Source organism: Triticum aestivum, chromosome 5D (assembly GCF_018294505.1).
Source record: "Triticum aestivum cultivar Chinese Spring chromosome 5D, IWGSC CS RefSeq v2.1, whole genome shotgun sequence".
Taxonomy (NCBI): domain Eukaryota; kingdom Viridiplantae; phylum Streptophyta; class Magnoliopsida; order Poales; family Poaceae; genus Triticum; species Triticum aestivum.
This window is the reverse complement of record NC_057808.1, coordinates 481,637,915-481,650,371: the sequence shown is the minus strand read 5'-3', so window position 1 is coordinate 481,650,371 and position 12,457 is coordinate 481,637,915.

Here is a 12,457-nt window from a genome sequence, read left to right as displayed (position 1 = left end):
TGCTTAGTTGTACTCATTCATCCCTACTAACAAAGCTTGCTTGCATGCACTAGGTGGTTACTAACAAGGGAACCCTACTAACAAGCCGAGCTCTCTAAGAAAATAATCAACAAATATGTAGTACCAATATGTAGATCGGGCCAACAAGCCCATAACACGATCACATAGCTCAAACTAGGAAGAACTTAATAATAGAATAGATAGAAAACTTAATAATAGAATTTAAGAAAAGGGCCAACAAGCCCATAGAAACTCCAACATAGTTCAATTACAACTTAACATAACATAGAATAAAAAAAGATAGAGGGTTTAGAACCCTAGCCGCCGCCTTCTCCACCTCGCTCCTCCTCCGGGTGCCCTTTTCACTGCTCCTCCGGGGCGTTGTCGATGGGGTACGAAAGAGTGTGCATGCGCGTCGCGATGGGGAAGATGTTGTTGTACTCCGTGAACCTGTTGTGGGGGGTGAAAGCGATGAACTCGGAGCCACACCAAAACACCCGGCCGAGGAGGTAGAAGGCGTCGAATGTGTTGGTGAAGTGGGCAAGGAGAGCAACCACCACCCGGTTTTGGATGACCTCCTCGACGCGGAACATCGTTGGAGATCCCCTCGGGAGGTGGTGGTAGCCGGACACGAGGAAGAACTCAGTGAAGTTCCTTGCGGTCCTCACCCTTGATATCGCCCACACACGTAGTGTGCGATCAACGTACACGCCGGTAGGGTAGAGCCTCTCTGGCACGGTGGGTGGGAAGCGGTAGGTTGGTCCGGTGTACTGCATGGCTGAGGGCTGTGCAAAAGACGGAGAAGGGGTCGAAGAGCAAGAAGGGCAGATGGATGAGGGATGGTAGAGGCAGAGCGTAGCTTAAATAGCCGTAGTGCTATGTGTTATTTGGCCGTGGCAATAACGGGGTCAAATGTGAAGTTAGTAGCCCGTTTTCAAACCCACCGCAGCATCGGGAGTGTACACGCGTGGGAAATGGTGGTTTGAAAAGAAGAAGAAAAAGAAGCTAATTGCACGCGTGGGAATCCGTGGTCAAACCCTATATTATATGAACAGAAAGAGACAATTTTTGAAGAGCTTGTGGCCATTTTTCATGATAAAAATAAATTTGTCCCATAAAAATTTGGTCATTTTGCATGATCAAAAGAGATAGAGGGCTTGTGGCCATTATACAAATGCAAAACGACCCATTTTTTAATAGTTTGTGGCCATTTTGCATGATAAAAATAAATTTAGCCCTTATAAATTTGGTCATTTTACATTTGTGTAGAACAAAAAGAACTAAATTTTCTACGCAATGTCAATTGTTGTGTAATTTCAAACGATGCAAAAAAACAGAGCCAACACGTTCACAAAAAACAGAGCCAACACGTTCACAAAAAAATGACGTGATTCGACGGCCCAACTAGAGCTTGGTTTCCTTTTGGGCCCAACACCACCATTTTTTTCGCGGAGTCAGTGGAGGGAGAGCAGCCGAGCACAACCAACAAGATTGCCTCTCGCGGATCGCCCCACGATCCAACGATGCGGAGCCGTCCTTGTGATCCAACGGCCCGGAGCCTGCACGCAGCCTGCCCACCGAATTCCTTCTAGAAGACCACATCCGAGGGCTGTCGCTTGGCGCCAGGGTATGATCGGATGACTGACGTTCGGAGCTAGGGTTAGGCGAAACCCCGCGGGGTTTAGAGGGGTTTTGAGCTGGTCAACGGGGTTATGAAAGCTTTGACTGAGCATAACTAATTTAAAAAAAATCGAAAAAATATGAAACCTTCGCCGTTCGTTGTTTTATATGACACACTAACGAGGAAAAATACTAAACTTGGTCTATGGTCATTTTCATGAAAAAACCCTAGCTGGCACGATCGAGGTCAAATGAGCACCATTAATTAAAAAAAATCAAATAAATATGAAACCTGCGCACAATGTTGTCTTATGTGACATGTTACCAACCAAAAATCATAAACTTGGTCTATGGTCATTTTCATGAGAAAACCTTCACACATATGAGCTATCACCTACAAGATTTCATAGAGTTCAAAGAGATGAGCTATCACCTACACACATATGAGCTATCACCTACAAGATTTCGTAGGGTTACCTTCTATTTTTGAAAAATTTAAAAAAATAAAAAAAATCACCAAAGCTTTATTTCAAAGTGAATAAGAAGGATCTGAACTTAGTTTTACATTTTCATATTTTAAACGTGTTTTAATAGTTTTTATATTAAAGCATATTTTTCAAAAGAAAATGAAAAAATATGAAGATTAATTCAAAAAATAGTGAGACTTCGAATCTACACTATATAGATTGAATAGGTGTTAATACAAAACATTTGGCTCATTTAGAGTAGGTCCAAAAAACTTGATTACAAATGGGCTGTTTACCCTAGCCTGGGAGCTCATTTGGAGCATATTTCTCAAATTCAATTTTTTGTGACCTCCTCTAAATCACCTCAAATTTTGCACACATGATCTCCTACACAAACATAGATAGTTTGCCAAGGTTTTTTTTGCATTTTCTTGAATTTACACAAACATACATAGATAATTGGGTCCCTAGATAATTTGCTGGTGGGAAAAAGCATGCATTTGATTTGATTAATAAACATGAGACCAATAACATGTGTGATCAGTGAAGCAACACTGAAGTGATCAGTGAAGCAACACTAAAACAACATGTCTGATCAGTGAAGCAACACTGAAACAACATGTTTGATCATTGCAGCACCTAAACTCTAGTTCACAACATCTAAACAGAACTAACCATACACCACATGCAAATATAAGGACAGACAAATATAGATAGAATAATACGTTACTAGCATCACCTTAGATTAAGTTCACACCATAAACTGCCACATTAAGTTTACCATAAGTAACCGGACCCTAAGTACCCAAAAGATTAAGATTCAGTTCACCTCATGAAACCATCACAGCATCATCACATCACTTCACGCCGGAGTCAGGGCCTTCACGAGCGCAGCATGCTGCCCCTGATCATGTAGTCCTCCCCGTGGATCGCTACATCCTCTGCATGAGGCAGAAGGTGATCGAAGCGGCCATCCTTGGGCGTTGGCTTCGTGGTGCAGTAGGGGCAGTGCCACTTCTTGAACTTGTGATTGTAGAAGGAAGCAACTCCCTTGGCCTTGATCTTCTGCACCTCCTTGGCTGCGAAGGACGCGACGTTTCCCTTGTGCACATCATCTCCAGAATCATACTGCACAGATGAATGAATTGCATTAATACATTATAGATTCATATACACCATGTCAAAGGAACTAAATGGACAAGGGATAGGCTTACTTCATATTCAGAATCGTCACTAAACGCCCCCTCATACGGGTCGTAGTCGGCCAGCTTCCTCTTTCTCCCCCCAACCATCATCCTCCTGAATATACAATTACATCTATCACTAGTAGCCAATTGAAAATTTAGATATGCACACATGACACATTATTGATCATAGGGCTAATATACTCCCAATATCAGAAATGTTTTAGAAGTGGGGTTTTTTTTATTTCTGTGCCCCTTAGCTCTATGCATTAAAAAACCACATCCATCACTAGTATGTCAATGTATTAGATTTGTACACACATTGATCAAAAACCCCAATATGACAAACTTACACACATTGAATCAAATTTATAACTTCTTAATCAATGGATCCATTTGGGCATATGACATTCAAAACCCCAATCTGACTAGCATTGAAAAACAAATCTAATAGGGACCCAATCTAAGGCAACGAATCTGAGTAGCATTAAAAACCCTAATCTGTGAGCACTAAAAACAAATCTAATAAGCATCATAGCATTAAAAACCCTGATCTGTTCACAACATCTAGCATTTTTGCAACGAATTTATCCAAATTCTAAAAACAAATCTAAAAACCCCAATCATTGCAGCACCCAAAATCATAGTTCACAACATAGCATTTTTGCAACGAATTTATCCAACAAACCCTAGTCTAAAAACCCCCGTCCCCCCAACCCATACCCTACAGAAAACCCCGGCCCATCCATCAAACCAACTACTCTAACCATCTGAACTACCATATGAATCACAATCTAACCAATGCAACTAGGGAGCAATTAACTCTACAAGCTAAGCAAGTGCAAATACCTGCTCCTCCACAGCAGGCGGCGCAACGGGGGCATCTAGGTGGACTGCGCCGCTCGACGCCTTCACCTTCTGCAGCATGAGGCGGAGCTTGACACATCCGTAGCGGTTTCGAGTTTCCCCGCACCGCCGTGGACGCCGCCGACATCCGCGGTCACCGCGCCTGGACCCTGCAGCTCCACCACTTCTCCGGCCGCTGCGCCGGCGTCGCCACGAGCGTCGGCCATCTGACAGATGGAGGCGATGAAGGTGAGGAAGAGGATGCGGTGGGGGAGAGCGAGACGGTGCGGTGGAGGCAGTGGAGGAGAGCGAGACGACGCCGGTGGGGGAGAGGAAGACGAGGCGGCACGGAGGGATTTGGGGGAAAATGGTAGGGGCGATGGAGGTGGTTGCCCTCTTTATATGATGGGACGTTTCGGGCATGTCGATGGACACATGCTACCCCACGACTGCGGTCTTGCATGCGCCCACGTATACACGACCCCACTCGTCAGCTAACGGTCAAAGGCATTGACCCGACGGAAACGTTCGTTATAACCTGTTCTGAGGGTTTCGGGCAAGGGAGTGGGGAAAAGTGAGCAAAAGTTAATAGAGTGGGGATGAATGGGTAGAGCTAAGGAACCAGGGGCACAGAAATATAAATCCCTAAAAGTAAATAATGAAAATTAAAAGATAGACCCTTCGCAGAGGGAAGCAGAGGTTGCCATGCACTTATTTGTTTGTATGCTCAATCCCTTAGTGCAAAAGAACGTCACGTTATATTGCCCCTTATGATAGCAACCTTTATTATGCAGTCCGTCACTTTTATTGCTTTGCCATCATAAGTTCGTACAACGCTCAATTTTCTCTTACACTAAACGATCTCACACTTTTAGAAGCAATTTTTATTGCCTTTTTGCACCGATCACAACTTACTTGAAGAATCTTATTCAATCCTTAGGTAGGTATGGTGGACTCTTGAAAAAAAGATTTGGGTTTAAGGGTTTTTGGATGCACAAGTAGTATCTCTACTTGGTGCGGAATTTTTGGCTAGCAAAGATGGGGCAAGCACCACATGTTGAAGGATCTATGACAAATGACTTCTATGTGAATATGAACAAACATAAACTATTACGTTGTCTTCCTTGTCCAAGGTCAACAATTTTGGCATATAATATTTTGATGGGGGCTCAAAATTACAAAATATTTCCATGATAGTGTATTTATATGTGAAAGTTCTCTTCCTTATACTAATTATTTGTGAATTGCTTGTATGACCAAAATTGTGATTGTCAAGCCTCAAAAGGTTTCACTTTCTAAACCCAAATGTGAAGCTACCACTAGGCATGATATGATTTCAACCTCATGATATTCAATTCATTCAACAATTTTACTCATAGGATATAAGTGAAGCACAAGAGTAAATGACAAACTACTCCAAAAAGATATAAGTGAAGATCAATCGAGTAGTTAAGTAAATAGATAGCTATGTGAGGGCTCGCTCTTATTTAAAACTTTCAGATCTAAGTATTTTATTCAAACAGCAAGCAAAACAAAATAAAATGACATTTCAAGGATATCACAACTCATGTGAAGAAGCAAAAACTTAGGCTCAACCGATACTAACCGATAATTGTTGAAGAAGAAAGGTGGGATGCCTACCGGGTCATCCCCATGCTTAGGTGCTTGAGACTTCTTGAAATAGGATCTTGGGATGCCTTGGGCATCCCCAAGCTTGAGATTTTGTGTCTCCTTAATTCTTCTCATATCACGGTTTTCCTAAATCTCAAAAGCTTCATCCACACAAAACTCAACAAGAACTCGTGAGATAAGTTAGTATAAACCAATGCAAAAGCTTATCATACTCTACTGTAGCAAATCACTAAAATTATTATTCAACATTGCATACTAAATGCCTCTGCATATTTAATACTCTTATCCTCAAATAGAATCATTAAACAAGCAAACATATGCAAACAATGAAAACATAACAGCAATCTGCCAAAACAGTACAGTATGTAAAGAATGCAAGAGTATCAATACTTCCCTAGCTCCAAACATTATGAAATTTTACCAAACTGTAGAAAATTTATCAGATCTTATTTATGCAAAAAGTTTCAACATTTTATCACATCCTGAATTTCCTCGGGCATTTTTGCAACATCGATAAACTTTCTGTTTTCAAACAGCAACATGTATACTTGCAAGATAAGCATGGCAAAGGCTATCAATGCCACTTTTATTGAAATAAAAGAATCAAAACATTATTCTAAATAACAGAAAGCAAATACTAACAAAATAAAATGACGCTCCAAGCAAAACACATATCATGTGACGAATGAAAACATAGCTCCAAGTGAAGTTACCGATAATGTTGGAGACGAAAGAGGGGATGCCTTCCGGGGCATCCCCAAGCTTAGTTGCTTGGATCTTCCTTGAATATTACCTTGGGGTACCTTGGGCATCCCCAAGCTTAGGGTCTTGTCACTCCTTATTCTCCTCATATCGATATCTCACCCAAAACTTGAAAACTTCAATCACACAAAACTTAACGGAACTTTGTGAGATAGGTTAGTATGATAAAAAGCAAACCATTTCACTTTGGTACTGTCAAAGACAAGATTCATAATTGTTTCCACACAATTCCTACTGTAGCATATCATTTCCACAATTTATATTGAGTAATATAAGTCATAGAAACTAGAAAACAAGCAAACTATGCATTGAAAACAGAAACTGTCAAGAACAGAATAGTCTGTAATGATCTGAACTACCATACTTCTGCTACTCCAAAAATTATGAAACAAATAGGACCACGTGAGCAATTTGTATATTAAACTTCTGCAAAAATAATCAACTCAATATCACTCTTCGTGAGCGCAAAAGTTTCTGTTTTTCAGCAGGGTCAAATCAACTATCACCCAACATGATCACAAAGGCTTTACTTGGCACTTTATTGAAACAAAAGCAATAAAACATGATCAATACAATAGCATAATCATGTGAAAACACAAAAACAGTAAGTAAAAGTGTTGGGTTGTCTCCCAACAAGCGCTTTTCTTTAATGCTTTTCAAGCTAGGCATGATGATTCAATGATGATCACATAAAAGATAAGAATGGAAACACAAAGAGAACATCATGCATCATAAGTTCCTCTCTCATAATAATTTTCAGTAGCATAATGAATAGATTCATCAATATAACCATTACATAAAGCATTCTTTTCATCATCCACAAGCATAGAAAATTCATTACTCTATATGGCATACATGTCATCATAATAATCATCATAGAAAGCAACTTTATTGCCATAGTCAATTGAAACCTCTTCCAAAATAGTGGATGTATCACTAAATAAAGTCATGACCTCTCCAAATCCATTTTCATCAATATTGTAATAAGATTCAACACCCTCCAAAATAGTGGGATCACTATTACCTAGAGTTGAAACTCTTCCAAACCCACTTTTATCAATGTAATCATCATAAATAGGAGGCATGCTATCATCATAATAAATTTTCTCATCAAAACTTGGGGGACTAAAAATATCATCTTCATCAAATATAGCATCCCCAAGGTTGTAGCTTTGCATATCATTAGCATCATGGATATTCAAAGAATTCGTACTAATAACATTGCAATCATGCTCATCATTCAAATATTTTGTGCCAAACATTCTATAGCATTCTTCTTCTAACAATTGAGCACAATTTTCCGAACCATCATTTTCAAGAAAGATATTATAAAGATGATCAATAATATGTTGCAACCTAAATTACATTTTTATGTAGTTTTCTTTTATAAACCAAACGAGTGATAAAACAAGAAACTAAAAGATTCAATTGCAAGATCTAAAGATATACCTTCAAGCACTCACCTCCCCGGCAACGGCGCCAGAAAAGAGCTTGATGTCTACTACGCAACTTTATTCTTGTAGACACGTGTTGGGCCTCCAAGCGCAGAGTTTTGTAGGACAGTAGGAATTTTCCCTCAAGTGGATAACCTAAGTTTTATCAATCCGTGAGAGGTGTAGGATGAAGATGGTCTCTCTCAAACGACCCTGCAACCAAATACAAGAAATCTCTTGTGTCCCCAACACACCCAATACAATGGCAAATTGTATAGGTCACTAGTTCGGCGAAGAGATGGTGATAAAAGTGTAATATGGATGGTAGAAATATATTTTTTAATCTGAATAAATAAAAATAGCAAGGTAGCAAATAGTAAACGGGCACAAAAACGGTATTGCAATGCTTAAAAATAAGGCCTAGGGTCCGTACTTTCACTAGTGCAATCTCTCAACAGTGCTAACATAGTTGGATCATATGATTATCCCTCAAAGTGTAATGAAAAATCACTCCCGAGTTCCTATTAGCGGAGAACAAAAGATGGGAATTGTTTGTAGAGTACTAAACCACCTCAAAGCTATTCTTTCCGTTCGATCTATTCAAGAGTCCGTACTAAAATAACACACTAAGATAACACCAAAGCAAGTTCATATTCATAATACTCAATCTACAAAAAGAACTATAAAGAGACCCCAAAGTTTCCGTCGGAGAAAAGATAATAAAAACGTGCATCAACCCCTATGCATAGATTACGCCAATATCACCGCGGGAATCCGCGAGTTGAATGCCATAACATATATCAAGTGAATCAATAAGATACCCCAATTGTCACCTCAAGTATTCATACCGCAAGACATACATCATGTGTTCTCATATCTGAATATTCAATCTGACAAGACAAAACTTCAAAGGGTAAAGATTCAATTCATCACAACAAGAGTATAGAGGGGAGAAACATCATATGATCCATCTATATTGACAAAGCCCATGATATAGATCACGAGAGAGAGAGAGATTAAACACATAGCTACTGGTACAAACCCTCAGCCCCGAGGGTGGACTACTCCCTCCTCATCGTGGTGGCTGCCGGGATGATGAAGATGGCCACCGGAGATGATTCCCCCCTCCGGCAGGGTGCTGGAACGGGTCTAGATTGGTTTTCGGTGGCTACAAAGCCTTGCGGCGGCGGAACTTCGGATCTAGGTTAACCCAGATGGGTTTTGGAATATTTGGGAATTTATAGTGCAAAGAAGGGGTACAGGAGGCCACCGAGGTGGGCACAACCCACTTGGGCGTGCCAGGTGGGCCTGGCGCGCCCTTGTGGGTTGTGCCCCCCTCGGGGCACCCCCCAGGTGCTGCTCTGGCCCATTGGTTTACTTCTGGTCCATAAAAATCCAAAAAATAGTTTCGCGGTGTTTGAACTCCGTCTGATATTTATTTTCTGCGATGTAAAAAACAAGCAAAAAACAGCAACTGCCACTGGGCACTGGGTCAATAGGTTAGTCCCAAAAAATGATATAAAGTTGCTCTAAAATGACTGTAAAACATCCAAGAATGATAAAATAACAGCATGAATACTTCATAAAGTATAGATACGTTGGAGACGTATCATAGTCGGTCAAACCGAGATGTGGTTTTACCCTAACCCTAGCACATCGGTCCCACCGAGTTGACCATATCGGTCCCACCGAAATGCCTAACGGTCACATTATGAACTGAATCGGTTTGACCGAGTTTTCTGATTCGGTCCCACCGAGTTTGGTGAATTGTGTGTAACGGTTAGATTTTGTGTGGAGGCTATATATACCCCTCCACCCACTCTTCATTCGTGGAGAAAGCCATCAGAACGTGCCTACACTTCCAGCATACATTTTCTGAGAGAGAACCACCTACTCATGTGTTGAGACCAAGATATTCCATTCCAACCACAAGAATCTTGATCTCTAGCCTACCCCAAGTTGCTTTCCACTCAAAACATCTTTCCACCAAATCCAAATCTGTGAGAGAGAGTTGAGTGTTGGGGAGACTATCATTTGAAGCACAAGAGCAAGGAGTTCATCATCAACACACCATCTATTACCTTTTGGAGAGTGGTGTCTCCTAGATTGGTTAGGTGTCACTTGGGAGCCTCTGTAAAGATTGTGGATTTGAACCAAGGAGTTTGTACGGGCAAGGAGATTGCCTACTTCGTGAAGATCTACCCTAGTGAGACAAGACCTTTGTGGGCGATGGCCATGGTGGGATAGACAATGTTGCTTCTTCGTGGGTGGAGCCCTCCGTGGACTCGCGCAACCGTTACCTTTCGTGGGTTGAAGTCTCCATCAACATGGATGTACGATAGCACCACCTATCGGGACCTTGGGAAAAATCTTCGTGTCTCCAATTGCGTTTGCATACTCCAATCCCATCCCTTTACATTATTGCAACTTGCATGCTTTACTTTCCGCTGCTGATATACTTTTTCCATGCTTGCTTGAAATGTATTGTGAATGTCTAAACTTGTGCTAAAACTCTACCTTAACATGAAGAAAATAAAAATTGCTACTTTGACTTGTTAAGAGTCTATTCATCCCCCCTCCTGTAGACACCTCTTCTCGATCCTTTCAATTGGTATCAGAGCATTGGTCTCCATTGCTTTGGTTTAACCACCATTGGAGGAAGATGGATGAGTCTATGTTGGGGATTCTTAGACGTAAGAGTGCCTATTCTTGATGGAGAGTACTTTCATGAGTCGAAAAATGAGATGCTTGTGATTTTCAATGAATATCATTTGAACAAGTACATTACTAGCCCTTGTGCACCTCTTGTTGATCCTTTGCATCCTACCCTTGATGAATCTATTGACATGATCCGCAACCTTAGAACTATTAATCTTATCACTAGAGGTTTGCCTAGGAACTTGATTGGTTGCTTGCCTACTCTTGATTGTGCCTACACTATATGGAGATTTCTTGAGGAACGGTTTCCAAACTATTCCTTGCAAAACTTAGATGAAATTATTCATAAGTCTATTGCCTTGAGTAAGATGAATTCCAATGATCCCAAGTTTGGTGATTGTCTATTTGAGCTTACTAATCTTATGCGTGCCAAAGGAGATGTAGGAATCATTAGTAATATCATCTCCGAAGCCATTAGAATTCATAGAGATGATTATTGTGATGATCATTTATCTAATAAATCACTCTCTCTAGGAATTGATCTATCACAAGAGGATGTTGAACACGGATGAGGATGATGATAGTGACTTTGATCTCGATGAGTCTATGAGACACTTTGGTCTTATGGCTAATCTTCGCGGCTACATGGCTGGAGGAAAGGAATGGGTTCTTAATAGTGGATGTACCGATCACATGACCGGAGCTAAGGATATGTTTCGTGAGCTTGCTGAAAACGACGGCCCTTGGAAGTATGTCACTTTTGGTGATAACTCAAAGGGTAAGGTGGTTGGCCTTGGTAAGGTGGCCATCTCACATGATAGCTCCATACAAAATGTCATGCTCGTTGAATCTCTTGGCTACAATTTACTTTTCGTATCTAGACCTTCTGACTTTGGTTTTGAATGTCCTATTTACTGAAATAGATTGCCAAGTGTTTCGTAGAGATAACCACAATATGGTCTTTACCGGTATACGTAGAGGTGATCTTTACATTGTTGATTTCACTAAAAAAGGCTCAACCTAGAACTTGCTTAATTGCTAAATCTTCTAAAGGTTGGTTGTGGCATAGAAGATTGGGTCATGTGGGCATGCGAAATCTTGATAAGCTAATTAAAGGTGATCATATCCTTGGAGTAAAAGATGTTATTTTTGACAAGGATAGATTGTGCAGTGCCTGTCAAGCAGGAAAACAAGTTGGAGGAAGTCACCCCGTGAAGAACATCATGACCACGAGAAGACCGCTCGAGCTACTTCATATGGATCTTTTTTGTCCCCATGCCTACAAAAGTCTCGGTGGAAACTCATTTGGTCTAGTCATAGTTGATGATTTTTTCAAGATTTACGTGGGTGTTCTTCCTTGACGATAAATCGCAGGTCCAAAAGATCTTCAAGAACTTCGCTAGGAAGGCCCAAAATCAATTTGAAGTGAAGATCAAGAAAGTTCGCAGCGACAACGAAATGGAGTTCAAGAACGCAAATGTGGATACCTTTCTTGACGAAGAAGGGATTTGACATGAGTTCTCGGCTACATACACGCCTCAACAAAATGGAGTTGTTGAGAGGAAGAACCGGACTCTTATCGAGATGGCGAGAATGATGCTTGATGAGTACAAGACGCCAAAACACTTTTGGGCGGAAGCGGTTGAGACAGCTTGTCATGCAACAAATCGCTTGTATCTTCACAAGCTACTCGGCAAGACGGCATACGAGCTTCTCACCAGTAACAAAACCCAAGTTGGATACTTTCGGGTATTCAGCTCAAAGTGCTACATTCTTGATAAACATCGTCGTTCTAAATTTGCTCCTAAATCTCATGAAGGTTTCCTACTTGGTTATGGCTCAAACTCTCACACTT